Source organism: Euprymna scolopes, chromosome 24, assembly GCF_053919585.1.
Source record: "Euprymna scolopes isolate OS-2025 chromosome 24, ASM5391958v1, whole genome shotgun sequence".
Lineage (NCBI taxonomy): Eukaryota > Metazoa > Mollusca > Cephalopoda > Sepiida > Sepiolidae > Euprymna > Euprymna scolopes.
The window spans coordinates 69,395,388-69,413,614 of NC_136505.1; positions in this window are offsets into that span (position 1 = coordinate 69,395,388).

Genomic DNA, 18,227 nt, shown 5'->3' on the forward strand with positions numbered 1-18,227 from the left:
CGGTATCGTTTTAAGGTTGCTCTTCTGGACGACAAATATTGAAACATAGGCCAAAACTACTATTACCTGTACCGTCAACTGAACCGTTTTTACAAGGGGCGGTCACTTCCATTTTTGCGATGGACGCAACATCTAAGATCTTAGGTGTTTTCACATTCCCTTCTTCCTTCGGGCTACGGGTTCGAGTCTGCCTGCGTACTACCACTTTTTTAAAACCTCTCCCCACCGGTATGCCTACTGTTGTTTTGATACCCCCGCTACAACCACTTTTTAACACCTCTCTCCACATTTTGGGTTCCTTACTGACTCACTTCTGAACACCCGGGCTTCGCCGGGTACCCCCGCTAGGTGTACATAAATGTAACAATTTCAAAAACAAAATATGCTAAAAACGAATAATAACACGAAAATTAAATAGCCTCCCACAAGTAAAAAACGAATAACCTGCCCACATTCCCCCCATATAGTTCAGCAGAAAGGGTACAAAGTGATAAAGCTATTCTCGGTATTTCGATCCCTTTTGGTGGCTATACACTAGTTTAAGCATTTTGTTAAATGCTCAATCAGTCTGGAAATATTTTTCCCCGCGTTTCGGTTAGTTTACAATTAGTAAATGCCCTTTATTATAAAAAATTAAATCAAACTGAAAATAATTCAATTGCTAAAATAACAAAATGGACTCTAGATAATGTGTATGGATAATCTTTAAACGCACTTACGATAGTGATATTATACTGTGATAATTAGGGATGCACATATACGGCTTTAACACACTTTAAGTTGGGAAATTAGCAAAGGATATCGAAAAGCAACCTCAAAAGATGACGATGATTTGCTTTCGTTACGTTTCGTTAAATAACTGCATGAACATTATTAAACTTTGTTGAGCAATTCCAAACACGCAATATACACCGCCTGGCATTTTCAAATTAACTCATGAGATATCGTGTAAAATATCGTTGGAGAATATTAATGTATTCATTGCGTGTATAAAATATATAGCGGTTTTAAAAGGATCAACAAACACTTTTAGGATTTCCCTTCAATCAGTATTTTTCTACGTTTAATATCACAAGCTAAGACCTAGGCGTATCATTTCAGTAATGTTAGATGGATATAACAGAATACACAGTGGAGACAATGCTGTGATATTTTGGTCATTACAATAGTAAACTTGTTTCTATACATAATCCAAACTAAGGGCGGTCTGTTTTAAGTAAATTACATGTAACGCGTGCTTAATTTTAGGGCAGATTCCTACATGGTGTTGCTCGCTGTGCTATTAAATTCAGTACTATTCAGATGAGAGTTATTTAACAATAACCAGGTGCAAAAGATATAGGTTCAAAATACTATTGATGAGCTTGAGATCTGTATACAAGGTGTGTATGGGAAGCAAAAGATTACTGCAACATTCCCACTGCATTCCAACTATATATTTATTTTTTAAATCAAAAGTATCGGGCCGGTGCCCGTTTAATGAATTAATATATATATATATATATATATATATATATATATATATATATATATATATATATATATAATATTAAAAACAAACAAATGTTACATTATAGAAATAAATTCATTTCTTATTCAATGAAGCTGGTTCTTAACAAGCTGCTTGAATAACGGATAAACTTTATTTATGTCGCCTGAGTGGGAAATTTTTGTTTTTTTATTAACCAATTGTCCGAAATATTAGCGTGTTCACCATAGTAACTATGCAATATTGTTCTATATAAATCAAAATATTGTATTTTGCTCGTTTTTGTTGAGCACTTATAATAACCTTGTTTTAATTCATAGAGTTTATCTCCTGAATACCTTCAACGTGGTATATATATATATATATATATATATATATATATATGTATTATACATATATATATGTATATGTATATATGTATGTATATATAAAGAACAAGTAGTTAATAAAACACGTTAAAACGCTTTGGAAAAAGTTAAAAACATATGTAATTTTACAAAGGAAACATTAAATAAATGGAAATTCCTTAATCCGCGGAGTATCGAAGAAATACTTTCCTTCTCGTCAGAGGTTAAGATTTAGTAAAATGCGAGGCATGATTTTGCTAGCAAAAGTATTAAATGAAACTACAAGTAACTCATAGATCTTACTTGATAACATAGAGTTAAGCAGAGGTAATATCGTGGATAAAAAAGTGATTTCACGTGAATGGATAATCTGGTGAAGGGTACAATTTCAAATGACGGTAAAATCCATAGATAAAAATTCCAAGAAAGTTAGTTAAAATTCCATTCGCACAAGTAAAATCCAATATATATATATTCTCAAATCATATCGTTATCACCCCCACTATTGTTTTTGTAACATGTAAACTCGTTAGAAAAATAAAAACCTTTTCCAAAATTGTGCATATCAGATAATTTAATAATTTAAGCATCTCAGCTTGTATACGCTGGAACAGTCCTATTATTTTCATAATTATTTCTTTTTGAACTCCAGGAGGTGCAGATTATTCAATCTCATTGTTGACGCTATAATGTTGCTAATTTTATGATAGCTCCATTAATCCGTTAAAATTTGGATTTATTAATTTTTGTTAAGTCTTAAACATATGTTATCTCGTTGTTTCATTACAATTTTTTTCAATAAGGTAAACTTCAATTGGAATACATATATATATATATTTATACATATATATATATATATTACTTAGCAAAATCGAAGAGAAGCAGTATAAAATATTGCAATTCATTATATATATCAAAGAAGCTATCTTTTTCTCGTTCTCGCTCTCTCTCTCTCTCTCTCTTTCTTTATATATACATATATAGATTTATGTATACATGTATATATACATTCATATATATATATATATATATATATATATATATATATATATATATAATTAATTAATTGGATATTGTAAAGGCTTAAAATAACTTCTTCCAATAAGTGGCAGAAAATGCTTAAAAATCGAAATTAACTTATCGTTTGTTCTTTTCAGGCACTTCAAAGATGGATTCGTTTTATTTGTTCATGTAGTAGGTTTTCTATTTCTCAGGAGGAGGAGTAAATCTGTCTTATTTTTTTCTTTATATTGACACGTGCGTTATTGATTCATATTTCTTCCGATGTCGTATGTATTTCTTGACTTTTGATAACCTCTCTTTTAATTTCAATTTTTATCTTCTTTAGCGACTTGGAACCGGAATGTTAACATTTTAGAATTATATAGTTTTATTTTGTTTTACGCTTCATTAATATATTTTACTCTGTCATTTACTTTTCGTTTGTATTTTGCTGCTGAGATTCTTTTCGCTAATCTTTATTACTGGTTATAAACGACGTATTCCAACGTCCTCTTTTCAAATCATGCACATCTCAAACTTTTCAAAGAATTTATTCTCTTAGCATTTCCTTTTTCTATCTTGTTATGCGGGCTCTGTCTGTTACTTTTCTATCTGTTCAGAGTGTTAATCAATATAATCTTCGTCTTATATTCATAGCATTTTATCGTATACTAGCATTTCAGCCGACGTTGCCCGGGTGTTTGGAGATTTATGTTGAGCCCAAAAAAAGCGTTCAATTTTTTTAAACTTTGACTCCTAATATGATCCCTTAACCTTTATGGTTTTGTGCTCAAATCAAGTTGTTAAGTTAGACCCATATCAAAGAAATCTATATCTAAACTTTCAAGTGTTTAGACCCAAAATTGGAGGAGGAGATTGGTAGTTTGATACAGTTCTTAAAGGTCAAATCGCTGTACTTTGACCCCTTAACAGCAAGACTTCTGTCCGAAAACGGAATAGAAAGATGTTCCCAACTCTCAATACCCTATATATTGAATTTCGAGTTTCTACAGTTAAAATTGGCAGAGTTATTGCGTTGGTAAAGGTACACACACGGAGACACGTTCCCTTATATATATATATATATATATATATATATATATATATATATATATATATATATATACATAGATTATCAAGGTGTTTAGTGTAATAAGACTTTATTATAGTATTATTATATTAAACGAGTTCTATATTCAAGGTCTTGACTGGAATTTCTGCTTACACGTATTGTATTTCTTATTATTCTGAAGTAAACTATCTTTTCTCAAATATTTGATTAAGATTCGAAAATTAAATGGCATTTTAACGGTAACGCATTTGTTACAACGGGCCGACTTTCTTTGATATATAGTAATGTTGTACTTGTGTGAATTTATATAAATATTGCACTTATAGCTTTCGATAGCATTCCATTATATAACATATCCTCATTTGGTGTCGATGGATTAGCCAATAATAGTTATTATATAGCTTAATGATTACAAATTTATTTGCAAGTTCAAATAGGCATGATATACTATTTAATATATATATATATATATATATATATATATATATATATATATATATATATATATATATTGCAACCGCAAACTAAATAATTAGGAAAAATATTGAGACTAATCGATTTTTACATTGAGGAGTTAATCGTTCTTGCAATTTTAAGTCGTTTAATGAATGTTACATGAATTATCAAAGGTAGAATAACTGCCTATAAAACAGTGTATATCTTTTACTTTTCTTCATAATTTCAACATTCCAAAGTGAAGGTTGTTTTTATTCAACAGATATTACCGTTGATTTCTTTAAAATTAACTAAATACTTATTATGGTGAATTAATCAAACAATTTTAACTAGAATTTTATAAGTAATTTTATTTTACACTGTAGCATTTTATTTACATAAACATACTAGAAATAGTTAATAAAATGAATTCATGGAATGAATACAAAAATTACACGAAAACCGGAATTTACTGTTTGATTGACTTAATACGTCTCTAATTTTTGGTAAGTAACGATGTATCTATTTTCTGTAACTGATAAAACGTATACCTGTTAGGACTTAGAAATTCTCATAAAAGTAAACGTAATTCTTCCATGCCAAAGTATAGGATCATGTATGCAGTTTGAGTAGATTGCCCATTGAAAATATTTATTCAGTCAGAATTAAAATTGTTTTAGCACGGTGGCAGGATAAAAATATATCATTGCAAAATTCAACATAACACACTATGCTTTATAATAGTGGTTCGTTCATCTAAGAGACTGTTTTATCACATGTTGTTTCCATAGAATCCACTAAATCTTTATGATCATATTTCCCTGTTATTCCAAAATGCTTGCACACTATATTCTAAAGCTATACCGTATACCTATACATTTCTGGACAGATTAACACTCGTTACCTTTCAATTAAACATTAAAAATAATAGAATTATGTAATGATACCATTTTAACATTGTTTACATTCAACGCCTTTCAATATAATATTAATATATATATATATATATATATATATATATATATATATGCTCTCAATATAAGTCTTTCCTCATAAGTTAATCATGTTCTCTTATATATTTTAGATATTGACAGTTTTAGAGGCGTTGACCAAATTATTCACGAAATATGTATTTAATGTATACAATTGGAAAAAAAACTAGCAAAAAAAATTGACATACGCATATCTTTGCCGCGATTATTGAATTAGTATTGTAGGAATATTATATGAAGCTTTCGACGCATAATTTATACAGGTGTATGATATGGTGAAGCTGACACCGCATTTGGTATAAAAAGAAATACATTTTGTATAGTAATTATTCCGATATTGTTAGCTTTGCATACCCGCTCGAAATCCATAAAAAAACGCTGCACGTTTATGATATTCGTGTTGATGTTATTGTAGGGGTTATCGTACGCGTTTTTGATTTATTAGAATGAAATAAATTATAAAATGTATTAACAAGAGCATTCAGAAGCGTGAGATTGTTCTGACTCTCTGAAACCACACTGCATCATGCCCTGACTTTCGGCATTTACTTATATGGATGCGTTCATTAGGTAATAGCACTCGTTCTAAAGTTTATTACTATTAATGTCTCATATTCAGAGCAGACCATGCGTGGGTCCGTGAACTACTTTTTTTTATTTTTGCCATAACAACGGTGTTCTAGTGTTGTTTGGGGAGACGAAATATGAAATTTGTTGTCGACGGTTCCAAATCCTTTATTTCTTCTCATCATAAATCATCTTGATCCTCACCTATATTTTTCCTTTGCTCGCTTACGCTTTCTGTGTGTGAAGTTCCAGCTCTACTCAATGTAGATAACGTTGCGTATTCTCTTTATCACCTATTTTTTCGTACTTAAAAAGAAACGTTATTTATAAAGTTCTTTAATGGGCCACTTTTGAGTGGCACATTGAATTTTTTTGGTTTATCACGGTAAAAATTTTCGAATACTGATATGATTTTCCGGCCAAACATAATTTCCGCTGGAGATTGAGTTGCTGGTGTGTTGGAGTTTGCCGTAATCCTATAAAGTTGAAGAAACAGTTGCGTCGTCTTTTCTGTTGATGAATCATTATCTGTGTTTAATGCCTTTTAGTGTGTCTGCAACACGTTCGGAGTGACCGTTGATCATATCATGATTTTCCGGTAGGGTATGATATTTTATTTTTGTAAGTCTCGAACAAATTTTTGAACTCTGAAGAGGTGAATTGAGTAAAGTTTTTACTAACAAGATAATCACCAACACTAAAACGAGCGAGCAGTTCATGTATAAAATTAATGGCCATCGGTGTTGTGAGTTTTCTAGGTCTTAGCATTTCCGGCAATTTGTAGAAATTATCTAACATTATCAACAAGTAATACTCTGGCACTAACAACTAGTAAAAGTCATCAAGTTGTATCGCAAAGACGATTTGTATCCTGGCGCACGGTTGTTCAGATTTTTTCCGATGAATAATGAGTGTGACTTTGCTGCCAAGGCACACCTTTTTGTGCTTTTTACGACATTAATGATATATTAGTCTGTGAACGGCCAGTAAACAAACCTGACATTTCATCTTGCTAGTGCCGAGACAGCACAAGTGGAATTTTTTATGCATTCTCCTTTGAAGAGTTTTAGGGATAATCACACTTTTACCAAAAGTATGACGTTGTCGCAGAGTGAGAAGATATCTGAAGTAAAATCGCCTTGTGTCCATTTCTGTTTTGTGGTTTTGATGACTTTATCATTCACTGCTTCTTTATTCAATTCTTGCAAAGTCACACATTTTTCCCGGTTTGTCCTGCATATTATCTTTTTAATTTCACTGTTTAGGCACAATGTGCCAATTACTAATTCCAGTACAGGTCCCTATTGGTGATTTTCTTAATATAGGAATTCTTACTTGAATTCGCAATTCCTAAATATTGCCCCGCATCTTAATTAACACTCGGTGTTAAAACTGGGTAAACTTTTTTTTACCCAAAAATAAATAAATGTGATTGTTGTCTGTTTGAAGTTCAATGAATCTTTCGTGCAAATAACTTGAAAATTACTGCCATTCTTATCTTTTATATATCCTAAATATTGAAGGTTCTGTAAGAAAAAAATCACATTTACTTTGTTTTATTTTTAATTAAGCGTTTGTATTTGTCCGAATACTTCGTAAATATGGTTCTTATGGAGATTTATCTTTTTGCGACTATTATAATATTGACACGATATGCGATTGCAAAGTGAGGGTCGTTTGGCATAACATGTTGCAAGATTGCAGGCGCTAGTTTTTCTTATTTACAAAAATCTCGATGGCTATTTATAGAGACTAATTTACCCCTCTCATTTTCTTACGGAGATTAACAAATATGCAATATTCAGGTCGATATTCGAGTAACAGTTACTGCAATTTAGTTGCGTAAAGACTTCTACTGGACTTAGTAGGAGGTAATAGAAGTTTTCTAATAGCGCATTCATGCCGGTCAAAAAATCTGCAGGAACACGGATTTCACCCCATTCTTTTTTTAAAACTTACACGGTTGGAGCATCCCACTGACAGCATTATATTTTTAATAGTATAAAGACAAGTTTATCAAGCTCCTGTTTATTTTTTTCTAATTAGGCAAATGGCACGTTCCACGTTATTGCTAATTGAATATTTTGATTTAACCTTAGTTTCGCGGTTATTTTCGTGCATTTACCCAGGTCAAATGGGAAGAATTTAGTAAATTCCTTTTTAATCCAACATCCGATTCACTGTTGCTGATGGAAATGATTTTGCCTCTCACCAAGACGTGGATATTTGTCCCCATGAGTTATGTTCATGCATTCAGTACGAACCGAATAAATTTGTGGTACTTTTAATATCTAAATTTTTAATTTTTATTGTTCCCCAGCTGTTAAATATTGGTTAAAAATAACCCACGAAGTTGAGTTGTATGCTTTTTAGCACATTTTCTGTTTTGTGAGATCTCAAAGTTGTGGGTCTATATAATTTTTCATGTATTTAAATTCCGTATTGATATTGTAGATTGTTGACGTCATAGTCAGATAATTCCCTTAAACACAATATTTACTATTACAGATTTACGTATAAATTCTCATGGGGTTCGACGGTTTTTTATGCGCATCTGAATTTTATTCTGGTGTTCTTTACATTTTTATACATTTTTTATTTGGTCTCCTTTATTTTGCTTAATCCAGCTTATTTCTATTTGTATGGTTTCGTACATTTTCTCTTTAAGTGTATTTCTATTTTGCTTTATTCATTTTACAACAATTTCTGATTCAGTCGTTGTTGCTTCATTTATTCTTTCATCTATTTTTTTATTCATTTTCTATCATATATGTATTATATAATTATTATATTTTCTCATTCGATTTTTTATTAATTTTCCTTCAATATTCTCTGCAATTTTTCCTTAACTTACTACCACTACTTGTTTATTCATTTTTTTAAATTTTTTTTTTGTTTTGATTTATTAATTTTCCCCAATTTTGATTTTTTAATACATTGGATTCAGCTTAAATGATTTATTTTTTTGTTTAAATATTCATGTTTTTATTATTTTTTTAAATTTACTTTCTAACATATTTTTTTCCACTATTGTTGCGGGAGTAATGAAAATAACAATATAGTTTAAGGCTGTTTTGCCGCAAATCTTTAATAGATAAAATGAGTGTGTTTACGCAGCGAGGGAAAGAAACTTGATATGGTAAATTTAAAAACGCTTAAGAAGCCTTCCAATTATCTAATGAAGCAACAACATGTGAACAAAGGCGACGTGCGTACAAGATTTGAAGGTATTTTTATATCTCAAGAAGAAAATCTATTATTTCTGAATATTTTGTTTTCACATAGTATTTTATTTTTTTGTTTTTTTTTATCTTAAGAAGCAACTCCATAATTTCGGAATAGAGATGTTTTGTTTTCACGAGATAATCTTCCCAGGTGGTATTTCTTTTTTATTGTTAGCAATAATTATTCGTTATCTGTTATGTGATAATGAGACACACCTCTACTAGGATAATAACCATACCATTTTTCATGAGAAGAGTGGTGTAGATAGTGTGCGTTTTGTTGTCAGCAGACGGTACCCTCAAGGATGAATAAGTTATTCATTTTTGTCAAGGTGTTGGTGTGTAGTGTCCGTTTTATTATATTGAGACCATCTTACCCAGAATTACACCCAACTTTAGTTTTATAACTGATAATGCAATGTTTGTTATGTGGTTATAAAAGCATACTTCCACGGATTACCAGCACATTAATCTATTTGGAGAATTAAGTTGCGTAGTGCCCATTTAATAACCATTAAACCATCCCTCCATAGAAAATCTCCTCCTTGTCTTTTATATTATCAGTAGTATATCTTCTTTTTTCTGCTGATGAGATTACCCCCCCCGGAGTTACTATTAACCTTCTCTGGAGGGAGGGTCTATAGTGTCTGAATTGCCGTCATGTAGACTTCATTCTATGGAGTATGCCCTCCATTATTTTCAATAAGTTAAATATTGTGGCTGTGTGTTCTCATGTGACAATTCGCCTGGGACTAAAATGGCATTCGTTTTATTTGGATACAAGAGTTGACTGAAGCCCAATTCCTTGTATAGGAACCACTCCCCCATGCATTAGTATCTTCTGTTTGGTAGTATTAAATACGTTATTTTGTTAACTTCTCTAAGGAGTTAATGTGTAAGTTTTGTAATGAATGGATAAAAAACATATATCAATAATGTAGAAGATTACATATAAAAGTGGCATTTATGTATCTCAATTGCATATTAAAACAAGAGTAAATTAGTAAGCTTTACACATCTGGTTGCGTCGTGGAGTAGGGTTAAGACGTCAGGTTTTGTTTTACTTTCTTTCCGCCTTCGCCTCACAAGTTCGAGCCTGCCCTACTACTACCATTTTTGTTTTTTTTGCTAAGCGCACACATCCAAACACCAGGGCAACACCGGGTTCTCCCGCTAGTCTAATATAAGTGAAGACTGTGAGTTGTCTGAAACTACACTCTGTCCTTTTCCTGCCCGTACTGTATAGAAAACACGTAATTGCAGCAGAATTACTGGCATTTTGATCAAGCTTCAAGCTAACTGAGAGAATGCGTTTGTAGTGCATATTTCGAATTTAAACATAAATACTTTAATTATTGCACAGGATGGAACAATGAAATTGTCGCCCTACGATATGGTTCTAGTTCCGTTTGAGGAATAGTGGTTTTCATTTTTGTCGTAGACGCATTGTATCATATCTGAAAGTGGCACAGTGTTCAACGAGCGATAGCTAAGATGCGCCTCTGTAAAACTCATCTTTTCCGATGTAAGTAACGGAACAGCACCATTGCCAGCTCCCGGGAAATGCATCACTGGAGTTACCCGGAATGTAGCGAGGGTGATGAAAAGACAGTTTTCTGCAATAGTCATGGTCTTTGGTGTGATTTCAAGTGAAGGCCACACCATGCCGGCTTGCCTGCTCGAATTCAGCTCAACGGGAAAGTGCTGAAGAGTGTGGTGATCCCCTTCTGCAAATAGATGACGGTTGACAAACACTGGGTGTATTAGCATGCCTCAGAGCTGGCCAACGAGTCCAAAGGAACTTCAGAAGTTGTGATACGACTTTCTACTCTTCTCTCACTGATCCCTCTTTCTTAACTGGTCTGCCCCTGCTGGACTATTTCGTTCGGGCGTGCATTGAGAACATCACAAACTGACCTCCTACAATACCAAAGCAAGCCTGATTACCGAATATTCGTCGAGTTTCCACTTGCGATTGTGGAAAAAGAAAGCTCAAGACGTTGGTTTAGTTTGAAGACATTATTATTAAATAGATGTCAACTCTACTACATAATACTGTTATCTGGATTTGATATTTTGTAATATGTCTTTCTTTAGAGCGATGGTTTTATCGTTTCACCTTCTAGATAGCCATTCTAAGTGAGTCTACACCCATATATATGAACGATACTAATGAAAAACGTGCAGTTAAATTGATTTCTGATGTAATTATCATTGACGATTGCATTCTATTTTATCATTAACAGATTTTAAGTCCTTGATATACACTTTTTTTATGCGATGTCATAATGTTGTAAATATTATATAGCCAAAAAGAAAAGACGAAATAAAGAGGTGCTCTCCTTGAACGTTTTCCATCACAATAATTTGCCAATATATTTTACGCAAATTATTTCGTTTAACCTCGAATTTTATTTAGTTAATGTTTTAATATAACGCATTTTGAAATATTTGAAATATAATCCCATTAAAAAATACAGAATTATAAACATACCACGTGATTAAGGATAGTGTGAGATGATTGAAGTCAAATGTTTGCTTAATGGATTTGGTGGTATTAAAATACTGATATAAGCTCGAAGTAGTGATTTTATTTATTAAATATTTACACGTAGAATATAAATAAAAAGAAAGTATATGCAATGATTTAACTTTTATTTAAATTAATCAGAGATACACGATCCCTCCCATTTGTGTATTAGGAATAATCTATTCATTAACTTTACCGCATTATAATTTGATCACATTTCGAATTAGTTTTAATGACACTTTTCGGAAAGGAAATACCCTATATACCGCATTAATATCAAACATTGCAGTTCATTAATATCTGATATTACCTACCTTATAACATACGTGTATAGCGAGAGTTTAGTGTCGAAGGAAGTTCCCGTCTGCGTTGCTATGAGCATGCATTGTGAGAGTAATGGTATAATACGTATATTAATATTATTTATCCTTACCGTTCAGAGATTTACAATTAGATAACAAAGCTGATAGTATTTATAGTAAACTGAACAATTCATTTAAAGCATTTATATGCTTTTCAGATAATAATGCACGATTCCTTTACATGTCTCAGCAATTTTTAGGCTAATACGTTGACAGACTATGTATACATATATATATATATATATATATGTATATGCCCTTTTACCTTTTCTATCTGCAATGATTATCCTATCATTGTCATGCGAGTACACCTTGAATATATTGTTTTGTTATTGTCTTGTTTATGCGTATGTTCCCGTGCATTGCTTCTTAAGATCCAATTCTGCTTACCATCACTACTTTAGATAATCCCATTGATTAATCGCGATCTTGATACGCAATAATTATTCAATACAGTAAATAGTATATTTAAACAATGTGAAATACGCAGAAGCAATAACTCATAAGACGCTACATTCAACGAAAATCGGAGTGTACTCTATGAAATATTATAAGTAAGGCACTATCTTTGATGCATCCTTTTCGTTCGTTATGATTTTTATATAAGGGGAATAAATAATCAGATTATCGTTTTTAAAATCAAGTTAACAGTTAAAGCAGTGTATAAGACATCACGAAATTATTAATAATTAAATGCAAATGACATGAAAATATTGCTGTACATTCAGATTTATCCCTCCAAAATTGTACATTTACGAAAATTGAAGAGCAGCTCCAATAATTAAAACCTACCGTTAGATTTAGTAATTATCAATTAAGACATGTGTGTTTATGTATTGACATATGCCTGCTGTTTGTGACATAACATATAACACTAGTTTAAGATTTAATAGTCCTGAGTATATTCTCAATATAAATATCTATGTCATAATCGTACCTGTGTCCGTGGGATGTTACTGTGGCATTGAAATATTTTTATTTTAAAATACATAAAGAGTTGAATAAAGTAATCCAATATTTTTGCAAAACATAAACAACGCCAACCGTCAAAATAATTCATAAATACATATATAATTATCCATTTAAATCATTTTAAATAATTTTAGAATTTGTTTATGTATAATAGGACTAGGCTGTTTGTTTCAATTTGAGTTACCTATGGACACATAAAAAAGCGTAAACAGTTTTTCCTACCTTGGCATATTCTTTAATTATTTTTAAATTATTCTTTGAACATAATCTGATAACATTTACGCAAGGATATTGGAAAATGACTCTCCTGTATCATGTAAGAAAATTTCGTCCTGCATTAAATTCATCGATCGATGAAACATTTTTAATCAATACGAAATTCGTGAAACATTATTAGATATATGCTCTTTGATGTAAATTCTTTGGCTTAAATCATGCAATACTCTATAATAAGCGAATCATGTAGGCGTATATGCCAAATAGAATTCAAGTACATTGATATAACAATGCTTCCTCAATAGACAAATTATGTCCTGAAAACAAAATCGCATGAGCAGTTCCTAAGATGCTGTCAAAATCATTCAACGCTAAATAATACTTTTTTGAATAATAATAACAATAATATTAATAATAATAATGTTATTTTAAAGAAGAATCTTAGAGGAAAACATGTATATTAACTCCTTATGCGTAAATAGTTACAATTTATGGCTCAAAAAGAGATAACTAACGTACACTACCAAAATAAGAAAACCGGTATGTGCAGAACTTCGTTCACAGCTGCATTCTGAACGCGCAGATAGATGGTTTAGATACGCATAGTTCACACATATGCTGGTGGCCGTATTGGAAAAGAAAAATACAAATTCCTTTGAGACATGCGTATACAAATGAATAAATTTTTCTTGTAAAGAGACCAGGTGCAATAATAGTTATCAGAAAGAAAGATTTTTTTCTAAATAGTAGATTGCGTTGTCGTTGCAGTTATAAAGAAAGTTATTGCGTAATGTTTATTTGGATTTTAAATGATGCATTTTCAAATAACTTTTCGTTATAATGCCTTAATTTAAGCATTTTAAAGGACATTACTTGCTTTATCGAATCGTGTAAATTTCAAACGTTTAAACACAAGTATGTCTACCCGTAAGGACGTTGAGTTTAAAACAGGAAAAAAAAACAAATTCGCACAATTTTCTTGTTTCAGTTCATACTAGGCCCAAAAGCAGCTGAAACAACTCGCAATATAAATATAGCCTTTTGCCGAGACACCCATTACCGAAGCTAAGGCACAATGGTAGTTGAAAAAATTCCCTGGTGCCGAAATGAGTCATGAAGATGATTAAGATAATTGTCGGCCATCGAATGTTGCCAACGATGAATTAAGAGCCTTAGGAAAAGCCAATCAACGCAAAATGGTTCGGGAACTTTCTTCTGAATTACGCGTAAAGTATACGACGATTTCAAACAACTCGAGAGACGTTATTAAGAAAAAATTGATAAATGAGTGCTGCATGAATTGAATAACAACCAGCAGAAATGCGGTTATCAAGTATAATCTTACCTTTTTTCCTAATAAATAATTCTTCTGAACACACACGACATTGATGTTAATCTGTGGTGTATGTTTTTATAAGTGACGAAATGTAGATTTATAAATTTATATTTTTTTCTTACAAGTTCGGCAAATGTTAGTTATATTTAGCCCAGTTTTATTTGACAATTAATGATGAAAAGATTAACACCCGAAAAATTCATAGATTTGCATGACAAGGACCAGTATTTTTCACCGACCTACATGTCATCTATCTTCCCCTAACAGCTCTATCTACTTACATCTAGTAGCACACGCCATCCCCCAAATAAATGTAGACTCATATTAATAAAAATATTGCAATTCCACAGTCTTATATTGTAATTTTCGATTCTCAATCATAGAACACCTACACATTTGCATAAACCGTCAATGATACAAAATGTGAAGGAGAGTATACATGATAGTTTTTGAACCGATTTTAATCGATTTTAAATAAATTCACTAAGCACCCTTTTTTTTTTAGCTCACATTAAAACAATTCATGGAAGTCGGAAACCATGGCGTAATTCAATTTACAGTATAAAAATGTTCGAACATTAACCCGCCAAATAGAAAAGATGGATAGCATGTGAAACAAACAGAAATTATCCATGTTGTCTAATGAAACGTGAGTTAGAGAAATAATCCTGCCAAAATATACCATAATGTATGCACCCACACGCACCCACACACGCTCGCACCTCCCCATATATATATATATATATATATATATATATATATATATATATATATATATATATATATATATATATATATATATAGGTGTGGGTGTGTGTTTGTGCGCGTGTATGTATATATTGTTATAATATATCAATTTATTTGGAACATACTTTCATTTTTTCGCCAATGTAATAAAGTTAGGAATGTACTATAAAGCATACACTATATATATATATATATATATATATATATATATATATATATATATATATATATATATAGGATATTTTTGCACATAACCTTAGAGCATTATTTTTTAAATAGATATGACATTCGTGCATATGCATAATAGTCGGAACATCTTTTTCATATGCTTGTCTTCTTTCTTGAATCCGACACATTGCCAGTTATTAGTAAGAGAATTATAAGATCTCTAAATAAGTGTACGTTTTCCTGTTGGAATTAGGAAAGACAACGCAATAGCAACGTCAATACTTTTAAAACATATCATAACAAGTATGTCTACCAACATATATAACTATGAGCGAAATACTTTAATATATTTAAGACTTGTATTTGAAGATTATTTTACAACGCCTACTGTACAAGTGTTTATTTTTAAGCAATATAAAGTAACATATTCTCATTTGCTATGTATTTTATTACGTCAGAACATTACCGTAAGTACTATGGAAATGACGCCAACAATGGATGACTGCGGGCAATTTCAACATTTAAGAAAGTTGTATATTGCACGCAATACCAACTCCCCATATATCAATGAAGCTAATTACAATCGTATGAAACTCGGCAACTCATCCAAAGATGCAGTTCATTAGTGGAAAATATACAACACATAACATTAGTGACTATGTGTACAGCTATGCATATGTGTATACATTTACGTTAATGTTTGTATTTTTTACATTAACATCCGACAAGTTTAGATGATTGGATCATTCTGCATTTGAACATTATATCAAGAACTTATTTAAAAGTATATATGAAAAATGCTAAGGATATTCGATTTACTCGACAAACACTTGATAATATTTAACCATAGTACTCTTAGCTCGCATTCGGGGAAATTAAAATTAGTCTATATAAATTCTTTTTATAGGGAAAATAGTGATGATTAAGTAATAATAAATACAAAACTATCTATTTCACACTTAATCGACATTAATTTCATAGTCAGGTAATTTCATACTGACCCTTTCACACTTAGTAAAATAATGCTTTTTCATACATATTTCAATTTATTGTACTCTGCTATATTTTTATATTAAATGTGTTGAAGCTTTACATCCGTAATAATGTATAACTATTAATAACGTTAGAAACAATGTTTTTAATTATTTGAAAATAGTTAATTCTTCAAATATTTTCTACATATATATATATATATATATATATATATATATATATACGTTTTATTTTTATTACTGTATCTTTCTGTTAAGTTACATTATTGTTTCAGCTACCCGCCCGTTTTATGGCCGTCTGTAGTTACAGACGGCCATAAAACGGTCAGTTAGCTGAAACAATAATGTAACTTAACAGAAAGATTCGGTTAGAAAAGATAAAACCCATATTTGCTCTACAACAGTATTAAGCACTCTCTTCAGTTTTTATTAATTACCATTCCTACTATATATATATATATATACACATATATATATAAATATATATATAAATATATATATATAATTTTTATTCTATATTAAAGCATTATAGGTACTGAGTCGCGTTTATATTTTTAATGCAATTAATTGATTGTTTTTCCTTTTTTAATTAAGTAAATATTGTGACTAAATATTTTTGGTACATTGCAATCTATAAATATTCGTTATATATATATATATATATATATATATATATATATATATATATATATATAAACAGAGATGTGTGTGCCACAGACGGTTTCTGATTGGTTAATCCAATAATCACATCTCCTAAAAAAACTATGGTGCCTACGTTCTTACATTTACCATAAAATATTATGCCCTTATTTATTGTCCATCTTGGAAGGGGTCTATTTTTTCCTAACTTGCCATTTACAAATTACAAAATTACGAAACTTACACCAGCCATCACAATCCAACCTCCGACACCACGTCCGCCATTCTGGCGCTAGCCGCACACACGTACACACAACACGAAAACAAACGCTGTCCTCCAAAGGACAGACTATTAGTACTACTACCAGCACACAAACACACACGCACACACGCACACATACACACGTTCACTATCGTCCTTGTGTACGTCACGTTGTTATGGCAACCAAGCCCGTTCCCTTTTATCCATTCATTTGCTTATACTTTCTTTTACTACATATTTTATTTATTTTTTTATTTATTAAAGGTAAGAGAGTAATTCGGGTATGCATACAATACTGTTAACCGTTAGTTTGCGTGTTCGATCCTGATCGATTCTACTTTTTTTTTTAAATTCTTTTTGTTTATTAAATCCTATCCGAACCGGGGACGGATTATACTCTTTCCTTCCACCTCCCCCCCAAGGGTGGGTTCCTAACGGAAGGGCGTCCGATCCTCCACCTACCTACGGGCAAGCAGGGGGGGCTGGCCACCATCCCCCCACCAAAAGGGGAAGCCTGACATTTTCTCACCCGAAAGGGGGGAGCTTGGCAGTTTCTCCCCCCAAAGGAGGGAGACGGTGCCCCCCAAGGGTGGGGGGCGAAGAGGCCAGGGGGAGGTACCTTTTTTCTTTGGGGGCGGGGAGAAGCCTCCAAGCACCCTCCTCCCTGAAGGTTGGGTTGGGGATTATCTCTCCCTGAAGGGGGGAGGCCGGCACCAAGCATGTAAATCCAGAGGGGTGACTTTTTTTGTTACCCCTCGGAGTGGGAAGGGGGCCGATCACCCAGGCAACGCCGGGTAACCCCTGCTAGTATATATATAATAGGATGACAAGAGAATGAAATGAAGACACAAAACTATAAATAGGTAGATATAGAA